The following is a 19,510-nucleotide window of genomic DNA, read 5'->3' as shown; positions in this document are numbered from 1 at the left end:
GCCAGTCCCCAGACAGAAAAGAGGAAAGGGTATTCCACCTACATTACGACCATTAGCGGTAAAAACTTCGGATTAAGAACCGCTTTACTTGATTACATCTGATTACATAATCTAAGGCTAGATGGTTAATCGGTCAAGAGGTGCAGTAGGAATACACTTAGAATTCTGTTGTCTGATAAAACGTTCCGACTGCTCTTAACATAATAAATATAGGTTCTATAGAAAGAGTGAGTAAACAAATAGCTGCAGACTTTTTCCAGCTTCAGTAGCCGGTTCTAAGGAGCCAGAGTCGCAATTCGTAGCCTTCTTTACCTCCTTTAACCTCGATGTCTCCTCCATTTAGCAGCAGTCAGTGACCGTCGATGTAGAACTATTCGACTGCTTTCCTCTGACAGTAAATCACTTACCTTAGCGTGCAACGCCGTCCCGGCGGAGAGGCGTGCGGGCCGACTTCGCCTGCAGAGAGCTCGGACGCGGCCCTGCCTTGCCCTTCCTCAGTGGGCCGGCCGTGGTCAGCTGCCGACCGGACGAGCTCGCTTATCGATGAACTGTCTTGGCGGCGCGCGCGTCACGAAATGGGACGCGACCAGTGTGTGCAGCACCCGAAGCACAACAAACCGGTGATCGATGGCAACGCCAGCTCGCTAAAACGGTGGGCGGTTGATAAATGTCACGTTTCTACTTCAGCCGTCACATTCCATATGGGGCGCTGTTCTGTCGGTCTCATTTACTGCTGTTGCTGGCGCGGAACCACACACTCTACAAAAAATTTAAAGAAGCAATTTGACTCCTTTTAATGACTGTTTACAGTCTCAGACTTCATATACATCATTTAGTGTTCGTCTTATGTTGAGGAGATAAAATTATATATATATATATATATATATATATATATCACAATTTACGTCAGAAAACTGGAAAACAATGGAACGACACAGCGCTTGATGCACGGCGCATATTTTCAGCCACACAGCGTTGTTCCTCTGTACTGAACACAGTGCTGAACCGATGGCGGAGAACCCCGCTTTAATAGCAGCGAACTACCGCAAATTTATGTTCGTGGGTGCTTGTACATTTTCTTCCTTACTGGGATTCTTATTATACGACTATCATGTTCGAAAACATTGTACAGGTACTTCGTTCATTACGCCCGACTTGTCACACTTTAAATAATTGTTTGAATTATGTCCCCCTGTACTTCCGTGGAACTCATTTGATGTCACGGTTGAAGCTGCAACCAAGCAGCCACTTTAGAAAAAGAGATAGATAAATAGTAATCTAAGTTTGAAACAGACGTACCTCTAATTAACTTTTTAAATATTTGGGCAATACCACAGCAAGGATCCAGAGATCAGTTCTGCTTACAATAAACTTTGTCTTTGATTAAACTAACTGGTGTAACGGTTCTCATCATTTGGGTACTTACCTTCTCGGATAGAAAGAAAATCCATGGAGGATAAGAAAAAAGATTATATTACAGTTCACTCACGAAACCAAGTCATTTAGAAAAATTTTCGTTGTTAGTACACTTCCATTAGAGTCTAAAATTTATTAGGTCATGATCATCAAACTTAGAGGAATTGCTTGACGGAACACCTTTATCGGAAGATGTAATAGGACAAGAAGAAGATCAGTCGAGGGTGGCAAAGGAGACGAAGAATCTATTAAAATTCTTAAAGATAAAGAAAACAAAGCAAAGGGTACCGACGACGTTCCTGCAGAAGTAATCAAGAACGTTGGTTCAAATGGCTCTGAGCACTATGGGACTCAACTGCTGAGGTCATGAGTCCCCTAGAACTTAGAACCACTTAAACCTAACTAACCTAAGGACATCACACACATCCATGCCCGAGGCAGGATTCGAACCTGCGACCGTAACAGTCTCGCGGTTGCAGACTGAAGCGCCTAGAACCGCTCGGCCAATCAGGCCGGCCAAGAATGTTGGTGACAGCATGAAAATGATGCTGCTGAAACGGATTAGGAGAGATACCACTTGACTTCCAGAAATGCATCATCGACCCTATACTGAAGAGTACCAAACCTTAAGCCTAATATCGCATGCATGAAAAATTCTCGTAAAGGTTATTCTGAGGAGAAGATGGATGATATGCTAAGTATAGATCAATTTCGATTCAGGAGATGATTAGGAACAGGAGAGGCGTTTGTGACGCTGAGGCTTCTTATCGAAATGCGAATACAAAAAAGTAAACCAACTTATATTCCCTTTGTAGTCCTGGAGAATACATTTAATAATGTTGACTAGCAAGAGATGTTCTAATTGTTTAAGTAAGCAGATCTAAAATGCAAAGAAAAGCAGAGGATATTTAGCTCCTATAAGAACGAAGTAGCTGTGATTAGCAATTTTCACCAGAAGCAAGAAGCAAAAATTAGAAAAGGCGTGAGACGAGGATGTGCTCTCTCTCCTGTCACACTCAGAGCTCACACCCAGGAAGCTATAGATCAAGTTCGCGAAACTATTTAGGTGGGGACCAAAATTAATGAGCAAAAGACAGATATGCCGCGTTATGCAGATGACATTGCTGTGGTCACGGAGACGAAGGAGATCTACACAAGCTCCTCAGTACAATGGAAAAGATTTACTGCACACGTTATCGTAGGACTATGCAGTACTGAAGAAGAATATGAATTTTTAAGAATAAGAACTAGAAGAGACGAAATAGAAGTGATAGAGGAATTTACCTGCTTGGGAAGCAGGATCACAAGGGACGGTAGAAGCCGGAAAGAAACTGTGAGAAGAATATAGCAGGCAAAAATTGCATTTAATTTGAGAAAGAACTTACCAATCTGGAAATAAAGAAATCCACTGTTGGATGAAGGCCTCGTGTAGAATTTTGCACGTGTCACAGCCTGTAGTCCTATGTCCCATGCTTCTTCAGTACGCTTTCTAGTATGGTGTAGCTATCTTCGCCGGCCGCGGTGGGCGAGCGGTTGTAGGCGCTTCAGTCCGGAAACGCGCGACTGTTACGGTCGCAGGTTCGAATCTTGCCTCGGGCATCGACGTATGTGATGTCCTTAGGTTAGTTAGGTTTAAGTAATTCTAAGTCTATGGGACTGATGACCTCAGATGTTAAGTCCCTTAGTGCTCAGAGCCATTTGAACGATTTTTTAGCTACCTTCACTTGAGTTCTCCATCTTGTGTTGCCTGCTGCATCCTCGTTTTGGACGTCTGGTCGCGCGTTTGATCCATCTCCACTTCATTCATCACAGTCATAATCACGTCTTCCATGCCAGTCTGTTTCTTGATCTATTTAGTTTCTTTTCCTGTCTCTTCTATCATGTGTCGTCACTACTTGCTAAACTAGCTTTAGGTTTTGAAACGTATTCTAATTTAAAACCCACACCTCACTGACATAATCAAAAACCGACGATTTACACTGGTAGTAAATAGTTTCATGCACATTGACAGCTTCATTTTGAAAACTTATTAGTTTACCGAAACATCTCCAGGTAACAGCACTTCTGTTTATTTCTGTTGCTGTCCATCTAGTTGTACTAATTTCTTAATCTGGAAAACGGACAAGCAAATTCCTGTGTTCTAAGGCTATTTTCAGCCGATGAATGAATATTTTCAGATAAATAATTTTAGAACTATTGTACCATTACTTGACGTTCGTGAAGATAACATATTGCAAATATAATTTGCTAAAACGTAAGTCGCAAAATTTTACTAAGTTCTCCTCACAAGTCTGGCTGGCACAGTCTCACTTCCACCTCAAAGCAAAAATCTTAGCAAAACGCTGTGCGGAGCCCAGACCATCTGCATACCATCGAACAGCTGCAGAGACATCTAATATCGTTATAGCTGTCTTATTCATGTCGCTTCACACATGACTGATCCTCTGTAAAATTCCCCGGAGCCCAGACCATCTGCATACCATCGAACAGCTGCAGAGACATCTAATATCGTTATAGCTGTCTTATTCATGTCGCTTCACACATGACTGATCCTCTGTAAAATTCCCCACTAGGATAGCCAATTGCTCAAAAACAAACATTGATAATATCTTTATAGAAAAGTCCAATGAACAAAATTGTATTACAAAACCAATAGTCAATGGCCTCTCGGACCATAACATGCAACTCCTTCTGTTAAATGTTAATACTGAACAGGATATAAACTCTGTTATATCTGAGCTCAAGAGGGTAATCAATAAGCCAAAAACTGATTATCGTAGGACACTCCTCAGAGACATTCACTGGAGTGATATTTACAGTTCTCATGGCACGAACGAAAAATATAACACTTTTGCTGATAAAGTGCTTACCTTATTTGAACACTGTTTTCCCCCAAAACTTACTCAAGGGATAGAGATATCTCGTAAAACAAAAAGAAAACTATATCTGTCAATCTGAAACAGTTCTGATGTTGATGCTATAGCACATTACTAGAAATACTGCAAAATATTAAAGACTGTAATAAGGACATCAAAGCAGATGTATTACAAGAAAAGATAGTCATATCAGATAACAAGATAAAGACAATATAGGATATAGTAAAGGAGGAGACGGGTAGAACCAGACATGAAGAGGGACAAATAGCATTAAGAGTAAATAATAAATCGGTCACAGATGTGTATAGTTGTCCAGAACTTCGTAACAAATATTTTATAACCTTTACTGAAAAGATAGGGTTGTCAGGTTTTGTAGATGCTGCTATGGAATACCACAGACTAGACATTTCAAGTACCTTCCATAATATGAATTTGACCCTCACTACCTAAGCAGAACTAATGTCCATCATAAAATCTTTAAAATCTAAAACATCTAGTGCGTATGATGAAATTTCAACAAAGTTAATTAATGAATGTGATTCTGAGTTAACTAACATATTAAGCTATCTGTGTAACCAGTCGTTTACCAGTGAAACATTTCCTGAATGGCTGAAATATGCAAAAGTTAAGCCACTATTTAAGAAGGGAGATAAAGAAGTAGCCTCAAATTTCCGTCCAATTTCACTTTTTCCAGCATTCTCAAACATTTTAGAAGAGGTAATGTACAATCGGCTTTATAACCATCTTATCACAAATAACATACTGTCAAAGTCATAGTTCGGGTTTTTAAAGTGTTCTGATATTGAGAAGGCTATCTACACTTACAATGAAAATGTACTTAATTCATTAGACAAAAAATTGCAAGCAACTGGTATATTTTGTGGCCTGTCAACGGAATTTAACTGTGTAAATCACAATATCCTTTTAAGTAAATTAGAATATTATGGTGTAACAGGAAATGCTGCAAAATGGTTCAAATCGTATATCTCTCGCAGGAAACAAAGGGTGTTATTAGGAAAGAGACATGTATTAAGCTATCAGGCATCATACAACTGGGAACTAATTACATGTAGAGTCCCACAAGGTTCCATCTAAGCGCCTTTAATTTTTGTTGTGTATATCAATATCTTTTCATCAGTAACATTACCAGATGCCAAGTTTGTTTTGTTTGCAGATGATAGAAACATTGCAATAAATAGTAAATCAAATGTAGTCTGTAGAAGGGCGGCTAGTAAAATATTTGTGGAGATTAATCACTGGTTCCTAGCCAATTCTTTGTCACTAAATTTTGAAAAAAAAACCTCACTACATGCGGTTCAGAACTTGTAAGGGGTATCCCACGAGTATATGCCTAACATACGATGACAAGCAGATAGAAGCAGTGGGCAGTGTTAAATTCTTCGGATTACAGCTTAATAATTCAACTGGGAGGAGCACACTACAGAACTGTTGAAACATCTTAACAAATCTCTATTTTCAATGCGAATTGTGTCAGACATAGGGGATATAAAAATGAAAAACCTGGCATATTATGCTTAGTTTCATTCCATAATGTTATATGGGGTTATTTTTTGGGGTAATTCATCAAGCCAAGCTAAAGTTTTCCAGGCACAAAAAAGAGCAATAACAGTTATATGTGGTGTGGAATCAAGAACATCCTGCAAAAGCCTTTTTGAGGAACTAGTGATACTAACTACTGCTTCCTAATATATTTATTCCTTAATGAAATTTGTTATTAAAAATATATCACTTTTTCAAAACATAAGCTGAATTCATGGAATCAATACTAGAAATAAGAATAATCTTCACAAGGATTTAAAGTCACTTACTCTTGTACAAAAAGATGTGCTTTATTCAGGAACACACATTTTGAATAACTTGCCAGCAGTCATAAAAAGCTTAACAACCAATGAAATTCAGTTTAAGCGAAGCCTAAAGGATTTATTGGTGGTCAACTTATATATATACATATAACTTCTGCTCCATTTCAGTGCAGTAATGTGTTCATTGTAAATAAGTATTGTAGTAGTTGTATTATATGTTTATTACCTTATAAAATAAAATAAAAAACATTTTGTTGTAATTTTTAAATTCAGTGCATTAATGCGATCTTAGTAAACGAGTGTTTGTAAAATGATTCGTTCATATAGTGTTCCTTTAAAAAAATGAGGATCACTCCATTTGGGACTTGTGGAAGGTACATTAGCTTATTTGTTTCAGTTGTAAATATTTGTCATGTATTATTGTTTTTCTGGCTTGTTCTACATCCTGGAGAACCTCCTCACTATGGACTATTTGGAATGAAAGTAAATTTAATCTAAACTAATCTTACATGTTACAATTGTACCTAATTATAAGTAAAACTTTTAGGAATTCCTAAGAGAGCCACTGTGGAGCCCTGCGTCAGCTACCGCTGGCTAGTAAGCACAGTGTGACGACATATAGGCTATAATAACATGTACGCAAAAGGATTACAAGATGAGCTAGCCATGCTCGGCGAAACCTGCGCCACCCATCAATTATAGCTGGAGCAGGCAGGCCGGTGAGGATTCACCAGATCGAGAACCGTATTATGAGCTACATGACCAGGGGTCAGATAATAGTGCAACAAATGCGCCTCAGACCTGTATGAATAACTGTGAATTTTGAGGCAGATGCACCAGGAGTCCAGCAGCACTACATGACACCGGGGCCACGCTAAGTGCTCAGACGACTGGGCACTACCAACTGCACCTATGGGTTCAAGACTGGGTTGGGGCAGCTGCCTTTCACACTAAGTCCACACCGTGGGATTCGGTCCCACAGCGCCACTGACCTACCATCTGTGCCTGCCACTGCCAGACCCCTACCAGGGGGTAGTGGGTCGTGTACTGTGCATGGCAGTATTTCCTCGTCGCCGCATTGGACAGGAGCCAGGCCTGAGTCGTCTGGGCACGGGCTTTCCAACAGCAGAACGCCGTTGCAGCACAAGAAGCAGAGCACTACTAACGTCAGAGCCTTGAACAAGTGACGGGTCACAGGGTTGCTGTTGGCCTGACATCAGCACAGCAGGGCGCTGACGCGTGTACCTCTTTGCCGGCGCAGAAGCCAGCCATCTCTTGGCCATTGCCTGCCCGCCACACCAGAATGGGGCGTGTCTGCCTCACATTGACAACGACGAGATATGTAACTGAAGTATAATATGGTATTTCTCTCAATCACCGGTCTGTCACTGGACTCCACCAGTCCATGAGTCCTCCGCTCTCCCGACAGAATAGTGCCAGGAGAGCTAACGTCACTGCCAGTGGACAAGGGAGGGTGTACCACCTCCCACAGCGTGATATACGAACTGCAGCCTACAACTGACGTCTGTGGATGAAGAAGACGGTTCGACTCTGCATGGATGCAGTTTCATCGATACATGGTTGGGTGAGTGGAGTGGTGAGTGGAGACTTTTTTTCCAATGGCGAGTGTCATGTTAGTCGATGCGTTTTGACAGGGGTTTAATTGTACTTGTAAGTTTAGCATGTGAGAGGTGAATGCAAACGGTATTTTTGAGATGGTGTAAATATAAGTGTCAACATTCACTTGGCTGATAAGGGCAAGTTGTGTATCACGAGCAACAGGACTGACTCGTTGTCTAGTAGAATAGCTGTTAACGATGAGTAGTGATTGAGGAGGTGAAGGTAAGTTCAGTCGTTGTTTCGGTGTTTACGACTTGTTGTGAGAGTACTTAAGTCATAGCAAGAAGTGATATAAAGTTGATATGGTTAGTTGATTTTTGTACCGAGCGAAAAACACGGGATAGAATTTAAGCATGTACGATAGTGGGAAGCGTAAGAGTATTGAAGTTCTTAAGTGTCTTTCTTCCACTTGTGTTTGTTTAATTGATAAGAGGAAATCATATCATGGTTAAGTAGCTACCACTGGTGTTCAGAATTTTAAGAGGTGAAGTGAGTAAGTTGCTAGCGGAGAGAGTGGAGCTGTCTAATAGATTAGAAGCACTTGATGCTGGGGAAAATAAAATAGTTTGTCATATAAATCTGAAGGACAGAGAGAAGTTGCAGAGACAGCATGGTGGTTGGTTAATCGAAAACAGGCCTTGGTATGTGACGAATATGTAGATTATAGAGAGAATGAAAAAAATGGAAAGAGAGGAAGCAGAGAGGAGAGAGAAGGTGGAAGCTGAGAGGGAGAGGAGCAGGTTTGTGGGTAGTTTATCTGTTTCTGCAGGACGTCTGACTACCGTTAATTTAATTGAATCTATTGCTCCTGTAAAGAGTACAGAAGAACGTCATGGGTGGGTGGACGATCTTTTGAGTGGGAAGATTAAATTAGTTCTTGTTAGTGCCGTAATACAAGTCTCACGAGGCACAGAGAAATGACGTTGCTGGAGCTAAGGTGAGTAATGTAACAAGTATTAGCTCCGATATCCAGCGGAACTGTGGACTCTGAGGTAGCAGGAATGAGTGTGGTCTGTAGCGAACTGATTAAGTGTGGGGATAACGACATGTGTCACCCCACTGGGTGATGATGGCTGTTGTGTTGAGACCGGACAACCTGGGCCACATGCACAGTGAATTGCAAGTTCAGCCGATTTTTGCGTTGTGCACAGTGGAACGGTAGACGATGTTGTTAGTTTAGATAGTACAGAGAATGCCCAAGAAGTTGTTGATAGTTGTGTTGCAGATACTGTGGCCAGTACACTGAGTTGACAGAAGTCATGGGATAGTGATACGTAAATATACAGATGGCGGTAGGATCACATACACAAGGTATAAAAGGGCACTGCATTCGCGAAACTGTCATGTTTTGTACTCAGGTGATTCATGTGAAAAGGTTTCCGACGTCACTGTCGTCGCACGACGGGAATTAACAGACTTTGAACGCGGCATGGTACTTGGAGCCAGAAGCATAGGACATTCCATTTCGGAAATCGTTAGGAAATTTAATATTCCGAGATCCAGAGCTCAAGAGTGTGCCGAAAGTTTCAAATTACAGGCTTTACTTCTCACCACAGACAACGCAGTGGCCGAAGGCCTCCACTTAACACCCGAGAACTGCAAGTGCTAGCAGTTAGCAACACTGCGTAAAGTAACCGCGGAAATCAATGTGGGACGTACAATGTACGTATCCTTTAGTACAGTGCGGCGAAATTTGGCGTTAATGGGCTGTGGCAGCAGACGACAGACGCGAGTGCATTTGATAGCAGCGCGACATCGCCTGCAGCGTCTCTCCTGGGCTCATGGCCATATCGGTTGGACCGTAGACTACTGTGAAACAGTAGACTAGTCAGATGAGCTCCGATTTCAGTCGGAGAGAACCGATTGGTAGGATTCGAGTGTGACGCACACTCCACGAATCCATGGACCTAAGTTATCAACAAGGCGGTGCGCTAGCTGGTGGTGGCTTCATAATGGTGTGGGCTGTGTTTACATGGAATGGACTGGGTCCTGTGGTCTAACTGAACTGACCGTTGACTGGAAATGGTTGTATTCGACTACTTGGAGACCGTCTGCAGCCATTCATGACTTCATGTTTTCAAAGAACTATGGAATTCTTATGGATGACAATGTGCCACGTCACTGCGCCACAGTTGTTCGTGATTGACTTGAAGCACATTCTGGACAGTTCGAGCGAATGATTTGGTCACCCACATCGCCCGAAGTCAATCCCATCTAACATTTATGGGATGTAATCGAGAGGTCAGCACAAAATCCTGCACCGGCAACTCTTTCGCAATTATGGACGGCTATAGAGGTAGCATGGCTCAGTATTTCTGCAGGCGACTTCCAACCACTCGTTGAGTCGATGCCACGTCGAGTTGCTGCAGTACCTCGGGCAAAAGGAAGTCCAGCACGATTTTAAGAGCTATCCCACGATTTTTCTCACCTCACTGTATTTAACAGATCAAATTAACGGTTTTTCTGCTGCTAAGTTTCGTACTGAAGTGCTGTTGTCAGCTCTCATTTATTAGTAAAGGATTCTTTAGTGCAGCAAAGTATTGTCTAAAACATACATCCGTTAGTGATAATGGGCACGCAGATGTTCACAGATATATATCCAAGCATGAATCAATCACAATAACTTGATAAGTAACAACCGACACTTGCATACAGCATTTACAGTATAACTGACACTTAAATCATGTACAAATCACTGTATCTGGGTCTGAAACTAACTTAAAGAATATATAACCAGCGTTGTCTTACAAGCACATTCTGCATAGTATTTGCGTTTGAAATGGCATAGTCTAGCTCAAAAATAACTGTAAAGTGCCAGGAATTTAACCAATCGACTGTACAGTTCCTATTACATTTACTTGTTTTGTAAGCTTTTCTTATCATCATTTGTTCGCCTCCATGGCTGAGGACCCAGGTTCGATTCCCTATAATGCCAAAACCTGTTCCTTGTTGAGAGGACTCATACGAGGTTCACTCAGCCTCGTGATGCCAGTTGAGGAGCTACCTGGCTGAGTAAAAGCGGCTCTACGGTCTGGGAGGTCTACAAAACGGCAGTAAAACCGAGTGATGGCTACATACTCCTTCATACAGCATCTGTAAGATGCTGCAAGGCAGAGGATGACACGGTTGACCGGTAGGCTTCCCTTGGGCATTCACGGCCTGGAAGAAGGCTCTTTTATCTTATTTTGTTTCTTTGTTTGCTCTAACCATACACTAAGCACAAGTAAAAGGATAAGAAAAGCATGCAGGAGTCTTTAACAATTTTGCTTTAGTTACAAAATGAAACGAAGCAATAAGCAGATGTGCTGCTCCAGTCAAACGTTATCTCTGTTTGTCTCAACCAAAAATATCGATTTGCAAAAAACTTAACCTCACATAATTACGGAGAAGGGGCAGGTTTATCGGATGTGTGTTAAGGCATCAGGGGGTAACTTCCGTGGTACTAGAGCAGGACCGGCCATGGTGTGCTAAACCTCAGGAGTGCTGGGTGTTCGAGCTGCGGATGGGCCGAGGCTCGCCCTGTCTAGATTTTGCTCGCTTCTTCTCGGACGTACCCGCTACAACGCGACATTTCATATAGTTTGTATGAAGTAAAGGATGGGAACGGAAAGGAAAGGAAAGGGAAAGGATGGGTGGGAAACTCGTGGCTTCCAGCCAAAAATTGGATTGTAGTTACGCAATGGCGAGAGCTGAAAATTTGTGCCGAACCAGGGCTCGAAACCGGATGCCCTGCTTCTCGAGAGAACGGTTGCCTTAACGACCTCGGCCGTCACGACACGCTCACTGACCGACCCAAATTCTGAACTTACCCGCGCTGCAGTGCAGCGTCCCTCGTCCATTAACCCCCTGCTCGCAACTTATTGATTCCCGTAGAAGTTCGGACACTACTAGAGCATCCGCACTGAAACAAACGTCAAGGAGCCATCGCGCTCTTACAGAAATGTGTACACCTGAGTGGTGTCTGTTTTGTTGGACAAGTTTGGCGGAACAGAGAGCACTAAGATATACAAATTTCACTTAGTATTGCGGTGAGGTATTTTTGTGTCGGCACAGCTCTCTTCGCTTCGGAAGAATCGTGGTGTTAGCGCTGTTTACCCTTCGCTATTTGGTCACGATATAAAAGAAATTCACAGCTCCAGTGAGCGTTTGCGAAAGAAGAGGCAGTCTAGCACTCTATCGTCACAAGCTTTGGAAGAGAAATGGGAATAACAGAAGGATAAGAATTCACAACATCTCTTAAGCAATATAAAGTTGGGTAACCGACAAGTACAGCAAATTTACTATAAAACGACAACACAGTACTATTTAGTTGGCAACTAGAGAGTACACAATCACAACGATCGACAGACGGGATTCACTGTTCTGTACATCAAGAAGCACTTCGTGCTAAATTTAAAGGTATGGAGCTTATGAAGAAATTGGTGGTACGAACAGTAAAATTGCTGAAGTCTCAGGCATTATTCCACTGTCAGTGACAACGGTTTTCGATGGAACTGAGCAAAAAGTGTGGACAATTTATATATTACTGCAAAGTATGTTGGTTAAGTCAAGGGGCATGCTTGGAACGATTTTTCGATTTAAAACACGTTACTACTGAATTTATTAAGGAAAAAGGAGTGCAGAAACGAAAATTACAACATCCGGAGTGCATTGCAAAACCTCGCTTTTTAAGTGGAGTTGACTGCACACTGCACACGTTAGGACACTGCAAGATGAGAAAAAATTTGTTTCTCACTTGATACAGATGTATTTTTTTAAAAAAGTCGCATTGTACAAGGAACAAAGTCTGACAAACACAGTCCAGTTCGCAATGTAATTCCGTTTTAAAGACGAATCCTTTTACGTTAAACTGTACAGGATATGTACATTGTTTTCTCAGGTAGAGTTTCCGTGTCCCCATAAAGAGGTTGCAAATGTGTTACAATATTTCGACCAACATATATGTGTGAAAGGCTTTTTCTCGATTACAGAATTAAGTAAGTCGCAATTACATGGCAGTCTGTGATACTGACTGCGTCCATCCATGTGAGAATCCAGATGAGAATTACATTATGTTTTCAGCGAGTGAAAATTTGTTTCGTTTGCGAACTATCTTGTTGAGAAATGTAAAATATAAAACCAAGTTACATGCAGTGTGACTGCGTTGCCCTTAAAAGGTGGTGGGTTTGCAGTTTCCCGTCTACTCAAGTCAGACACCATGCCGAGGTGGTGGTGGGGGAAATGTGCAGACAGGCTGAGTGCCATGGCACTCGTGTCAGGACATGGCTCACGAGCTAAATTCTTGCACGCCCCTGTACAAGAGCCCCTGAAAGGACAAAACCTGTAGGGGAAGGCAGAAGCTGGAACACATACAGTAAATAATTGGGAACGGAGGGTGCAAGTGCTACTCTGAAATAAAGAAGGTTGGCGTGGGAGAGAAATTCGTGGATGGGCACAGCAAACCAGTCGGAAGACTGATGACTTAAAAAACAAATAAAATAAAATAACAACCTTTGATGCTAAATTTGTTCAGAAACACTAAGGAACTATGTCACGTGTTTTACCCTTTAGGGAGTGTTAAATCTTAATATGATTTACTATAATGTATAAAAACTCTTCCCCTGCATCTCTCCCTTCATTAGGAATGATACGAAGTTTTGTTGTTTTCTGGCCTCTACAAGTACAGCTGAAGGCAAACCGTGCTATTACTTTCGAGGAACCAGGCAAAAAGACAAAAAAATGATTCAAATGGCTCTGAGCACTATGGGACTTAGCATCTAAGGTCATCAGTCCCCTAGAACTTAGAACTACTTAAACCTAAGTAGCATAAGGACATCACACACATCCATGCCCGAGGCAGGATTCGAACTTGCGACCGTAGCGGTCGCGCGGTTCCAGACTGAAGCGCCTAGAACCGCTCGGGCATAACGGCCGGCGCAATAAGACATAATATGTTATATGTTTCAGACGTAGCAGTGGGTCCCGTTACGGCTGGAAATGTCACACATTGCGATTTCAGCCAATCATTAACTGAAGGCAGCAGCAAGTGGAGGGGAAAATGATAGCTATACTTTCCCTGTACAGAGCTTTATCCAGGTTCCGCCATGTAGCGGCGGTGTCTGCAATATTTTCAAGGCAATCCTTTTTTTCAAATGATGAGTAAAGCCGTAGTACCAATAACAACAAAATACTGCAACAAGGATACAGGTATTAAAACAGCACAAAGAAATAAAATGTTCTCATATGTCTAAGAATCGCATTGTGTGTATCGCAGGAGGGTCAGTTGTAAAAATAGTAATAATTACATCCCATGCTGTTTGCGGCAGGAAGGTCCATTACAAAAGATGAACATTAAATCTTATCGCCGCGTGGGGTAGCCACGTGGCTCTGTGTAGCATATGTCTCAATCAAAAAGTTTTAGACACCTGTTTAAAGTAGACATTTTATGCTTCTCACAGACCATAAACCATTTGTGTTCACTTTTAATTAGAAGACAGACGGTTGCGGCATTTGGATTTCATTGCTACGGATATTCAACATGTTGATAGTGAGCAGAATGGCCCAGCAGTTGCAATATCTCACACTGACGCCATCACGAAGAAAATTGACCCCCATAGAACTCGACTACGCCCAGAAAGGAGACGGCGAACTGAAGATATGCCTTGAAACATCGTCGGCTTACAGCTCTAGCGCATCCGAATACGGAGTTCGAACGTAGGGTTACACTGCGATGTATCAATGGCACAAGCTTGACCATTAGCTGCGGCAGATTTTTGCAAACAAGTAATTTCCTCTCTTCACAGCCTCTCATCCATGAGTAAGAGCTACTGTACGACGTATGAAGAAGGCATTTATTTGGCCAAAGATTGAGAAAGATTGCGTCATTTGTTCGCCAGTGCAATACTTGTTATCACAACAAAATAGCTCGGCATGTTACAACTTCGCTCGGTTCTTTCATCCCACCGAGACAACGCTTTCAGCATTTCTGCACCAACATAACTGCACATTTACACCATCAGAAGGATACCAATACGGTCAGAAACCGCTTGACCGTTTCTCTCTCACTGGCTGAAATCTTTGACATAAAAGCTGCAGCGGCACCGACTGTAGTCATGTCCATCTTTCATGAATGGATCTCATGTTTTGGTATCTCTCTCCACGTCACTACCAATCAGGACAAGCAATTCGAGTCATACCTCTTTAAAGCATTATCAGCATTGCTTTGTATGAACCGTATTCGAATCTGCACCTAACACGCCGCCGTTATGGTCTCGTAGGATAGCTCTATCGACAACTGAAGGCCTCACTTAGATGCCATGCCACAGTGTCTCTGTTGTTCTACTAGGCTTGCAGACAGCTTTCAAAGAAGACCTCAAAGGAACAATAGCTGAAATTGTGTATAGGCAAACACTTGGACTACTGGGAGAGTTCTTTACTGGCACATCAAACAATACTACTGTAGCATAAGGGCGAATACAGACTACTCTGACGTGACGTGGAAACACGTGGGCTCACGTCATAACGCGCGTGATATAAAAATCCAACACAGGGTTTTCTGCGCTCGTGTTTATATTGAGCTGATGTGACGTGGGGATGCGTTGGATGATGCAATCTGACGTTACACGCCTTCTGGCGCGTGAGAAGAATATCTAAAGTTCTAGATTTTCGTCAGTCGTGGGAAGGCGTCAGAAGTGTGAAGTGGTTTCTCCTCTGCCGTTATTATTTGAAGATGGAGGAGATGTTGACTGAATAAGTTCGGTCAGATCCGCGAATATCGTAATCAGCATTCAAGGAAAGAGACTTGTGACGAAATAGGAGAAAAACTCGGCATTACAGGTCAGTGAAAACGTTACTTTTTCCATATTTTTTATTAGTTTTTCTTTTTTACAATTTATAATAGTTCAATAGGCGTTATATTTTATATTGATAGGAAAAAAGTACCAATCCATAACAAGTAAAACCAGATATGAATATAACAGATATCTATTATATAAATTGGATTGTATGAATTGTAATTAAAAATAACACCCAATTTAACTTAAAACGGTCGGTTATAACGAATGCACGTATTAAGTAAATAATACTGGACATGTCATAGAGCAACTCTACCCTTTCCAATGGAGTGCCATTGCCAAGGACAACTTGCTGAACCATAATCAGAAACGAAGTACTTTTTGAATTTATCTCTGGTGATGGCCGCTTCTCTCACGAAATTTCTACGAATGGGTTCGACGTTGGCTACACCATGAATGTGTTCACTTTCCACCCTGATTTGTTCGTCGAAAGGGGAAATATTTGTTGATGTATTCCGAAGCATATTGTGTAGACAGGTGGAAGCTAAAACTATTAGATCGGCAGTTTCTGGTTTAGTTTCAATAGGCTTTAGAAATATTCTCCAGCGCCCGGCTAGAATTCCGAACGCATTTTCTACAGTCCGTCGAGCTCTTGAACGACGGTAGTTGTATACCTTCTCTTCGTCACTTGTAATGGCTGCTTTTCTGTATGGACGCATCAAATAGATTTTAAGAAGGAAGGCTTCATCTGTAATAATTACATAAGGAGTCTCCACTGCTGGTAGTAGTTCTTTGTCTTCTGGAACGGCGTATTTGTTGGGGTCTGAGCACTATGTGACTTAACTTCTGAGGTCATCAGTCGCCTAGAACTTAGAACTACTTAAACCTAACTAACCTAAGGACATCACACACATCGATGCCCGAGGCAGGATTCGAACCTGCGACCGTAGCGGTCGCTCGGCTCCAGACTGTAGCGCCTAGAACCGCACGGCTACTCCGTCCGGCTGTATTTGTTGCTTTTAAAACTTTTCCCCATCTCAGATCGCTTGAAAGTTCCTCCATCGCTACTTTTGCCGTAAGCTCCAACGTCAACAAGCGTGAATTTGTAATTTGCATCTACCAAAGCCAATAAAACAATGGAATATATTCCTTTGTAGTTATAGTACAATGAATCAGCACCGGCTGGACATCGGATTTGAACGTGCTTGCCGTCCAAAGCTCCTATGCAGTGTGGATTATTCCACTTCTGATCATAATCCTTGGCTATCTGTTCCCATTCATCTTTGTTTGGTTCTGGCATGTAAATCGGTCGTAGAGTTTTCCAAATTACCTCACAACACTCTTTAACTATTTCTCCAATAGTTGAAAATCCAAGCCGAAAAGAGAAACCCAATGTTTTGTAAGAATTGCCAGTTGCCAAGTACCTATGAACAGTGAAAAAAAGCCCAGTTATTGAATTATTAATCTTCACGTTGTCCTTTGGCAACTAAGCGACCTTTGTCTTTGAGCGCCAAAGAAGAATAAATGAATAACTAATAGATAATTATGGTGCGTTTAAAATTACTTGCGACTTCTGACAGTTCGGTACGGAGCGAGTGGAGGGGAGTGTTGTTGCGAACGCGTGCCAGCAGACGGCGATATCGCCACGCCTAAAAGGAGCCGGCCGCCAGGTAAACATTCTTTAGCGGTAGAGAATCGACAATAATGGACAGAGAACGTTTTTTTTGGCGGCAAAGAGACAACTGTGGTAGTGTTTACCTACGGCCTGGCGACAGGAATGCCTTACCGGCCGCACCGGTGGCGGCTCTGGGAGAAAGCCTGACTCGCCATTGGTGTTGCCTGGGTAACGGAGTCGCGTCACCTCCGGCAAACCAAACGCCAAAATTCGCAACTAATTTTAAACGCACTATAAAGACTAGCCTAGAATTCTAAACTGATTTCTCTGTTCTAGGTAATGAATGTAAAGACAACTAGAATAAACTGCGGAATGCGTACATCCAGGCTAAACGCCGTAGAGCCAAAAAATCAGGTCAGGCAGCAAAGAGTTTGAGCAAATGGAAATTTGAATTAGAAATGGCTTTTTTTAATCCAACTCTCGTAACAAGGAAAACTCGAGGAAACGCGGAAGACAGCTCCCATAATGAAGATTACGATGGAACACGAGAAGAAACTGGCTTATGTCCGCTTGATAAAACAGACTCACAAATGGCCTCGTCAGAAAGTTCCCAATCCCATCCACCAAGGAACGATGTACTGAAAAGTGCAGTCCCTACAATGGCGGAGACCATCGACAATCCCACTGCTAATGTATCAGATTCTCCAACAACTTTTACTCAACCTTCAGCGAAGCCCGTAAGGCCTTATGTTGGAAAACAACGTTTGTCGTCATCCGTACGAGAAATGGTTAAAATAATGAAAGACAACGAACGCTTGCACTCTCAAGTACTTCTTCAAAGTGCACACGCTACATCAAGTACAACGTGGACGATGAATGCGCACTTTTTTCCCTCAGCGTGGCGAAAAATGTGAAAAAATTGCGTCCTGATGAGCAAATTAGAGTGAAGATGGAAGTGAGCAACATTGTTTTGGGAGCAGCGTTGCAAACGGCACGTGGGAGCTCATTTCAGGTGAACCCTGGTTACCACAATACTCTTAATACAAATCCATCATCATTCTATCAATCCTCCTCAACACCAACTCCTCAACGATCTGAACACAGCTTGGGCTGCTCAACAGACTCAGCGTTGTCCTACACTAGGCAAAAGAAACAGCAAGAAAACTTTTCTGATTTTTAATTACCTTTCTGATGCATAATAAAACGCACTTTGTGAAAATAAAATCAATAAAAATTCCAAAAGGTCTCTGTGTTAATTTTTTCCCTCCCAGATATATATTACAATAAAGTATTAGCACTTACCTCAACCAAACTGCAAGTCGTATCTCCGCCGGAATACTTTCCCTGAGTTGAGTGGAGCGTTTTTCTGTTATCGGACCACCAATCTCAGGAGATGGTAGAATTCAGTTTTTGTCATTCTGTAATACCACTTAAACCGCACTTCATCTTCTATTAGTCTCGCCCCATATTGACAGGATGCACCCATTCTCTAGACGAGCAAATGGATGCAATACAATACACAGAGCAGCCATTTCTTCTTCTTCTTTCAGCATGTCAAAAACATGCAGTACATTCATGGTTGCAAGTTCAAAACAAACTGCCGGAAAATACAATGCAGACGCAGTAGTAGTTTCATGCTGCTATACCTCAGGTCAATGTGAACACAGCTTCGTGTCTGACGTGGTCCCACGCTGCCTGACGTGACGTGTTCCTACGTCACGTCAGAGTAGTTTGTGTTCACCTTTAAGATTCTGCACAACAATTTCACCAGCAGATCTGCAAGCTTCGTGCTGCTGTTTCAAAAGAACATTCTATCAACTACCAATCGTTTTCTGCGACTTAGTCTACTGCAAAAACATATGCCATCAGAATACCTCTCCAACCACCATTCGATGGTCGACACGTGGTATTGGCACGCTATGACAAAATATTTGATGTCGATGTCAATGTCTCTTCGGTCACAACATCCATTGACAGACTCAATCCAGCCTTTACCGCAGCTTAGACTTACACCAGTACACAGACAGCAGCTAATACCGAGACATTACCTATGGTTGATTCTATGAGGACGTTGGACACATGGAGTCTTTCACTGCCACAGCCTGTGCCTCCAAGTAAACGACAAGTCACAACTCGTTCGGCTGCCAGTGTAAACTCTCTGATTCTTGGCGTTCCCTCCAAATCAGAAACAAATGGCAGATGTAGGTGCTCGTTACAGTCTTACGATTATTTGTTGTGATTAATCGCTTGTGTTGTGTTGAACAAATAAATTGTATCCGCATACGACAGTGTCACCAGTAACGAGAAACGCACATATATGTACAGGAAAGGACATGGCGAAAAGTTCTGGTTGAATGGGAGTTGATCCCCACATATATCACCGTTGTT

At 42.2% G+C, this 19,510-nt stretch overlaps 1 protein-coding gene across 3 annotated transcripts in view; it reads right to left on the bottom strand.

The window, feature by feature from the left end:
- Positions 1–580, bottom strand: part of LOC126360641 (ionotropic receptor 25a) — a 445,688-nt gene extending 445,108 nt beyond the window's left edge. For 2 of the 3 annotated variants that reach the window (XM_050007729.1, XM_050007728.1), the window contains exon 1: positions 408–540. The gene's annotated coding sequence lies outside the window, so the exon portion shown is untranslated. Of the gene's footprint in view, positions 1–407 lie in introns of all 3 variants that reach the window. The other variant, XM_050007727.1, reaches the window with a different exon arrangement.
- Between the last annotated feature and the right edge of the window lie 18,930 nt (positions 581–19,510).

This window comes from Schistocerca gregaria, chromosome 1, assembly GCF_023897955.1.
Source record: "Schistocerca gregaria isolate iqSchGreg1 chromosome 1, iqSchGreg1.2, whole genome shotgun sequence".
Lineage (NCBI taxonomy): Eukaryota > Metazoa > Arthropoda > Insecta > Orthoptera > Acrididae > Schistocerca > Schistocerca gregaria.
This window is presented reverse-complemented; position numbering and strand designations above follow the sequence as displayed.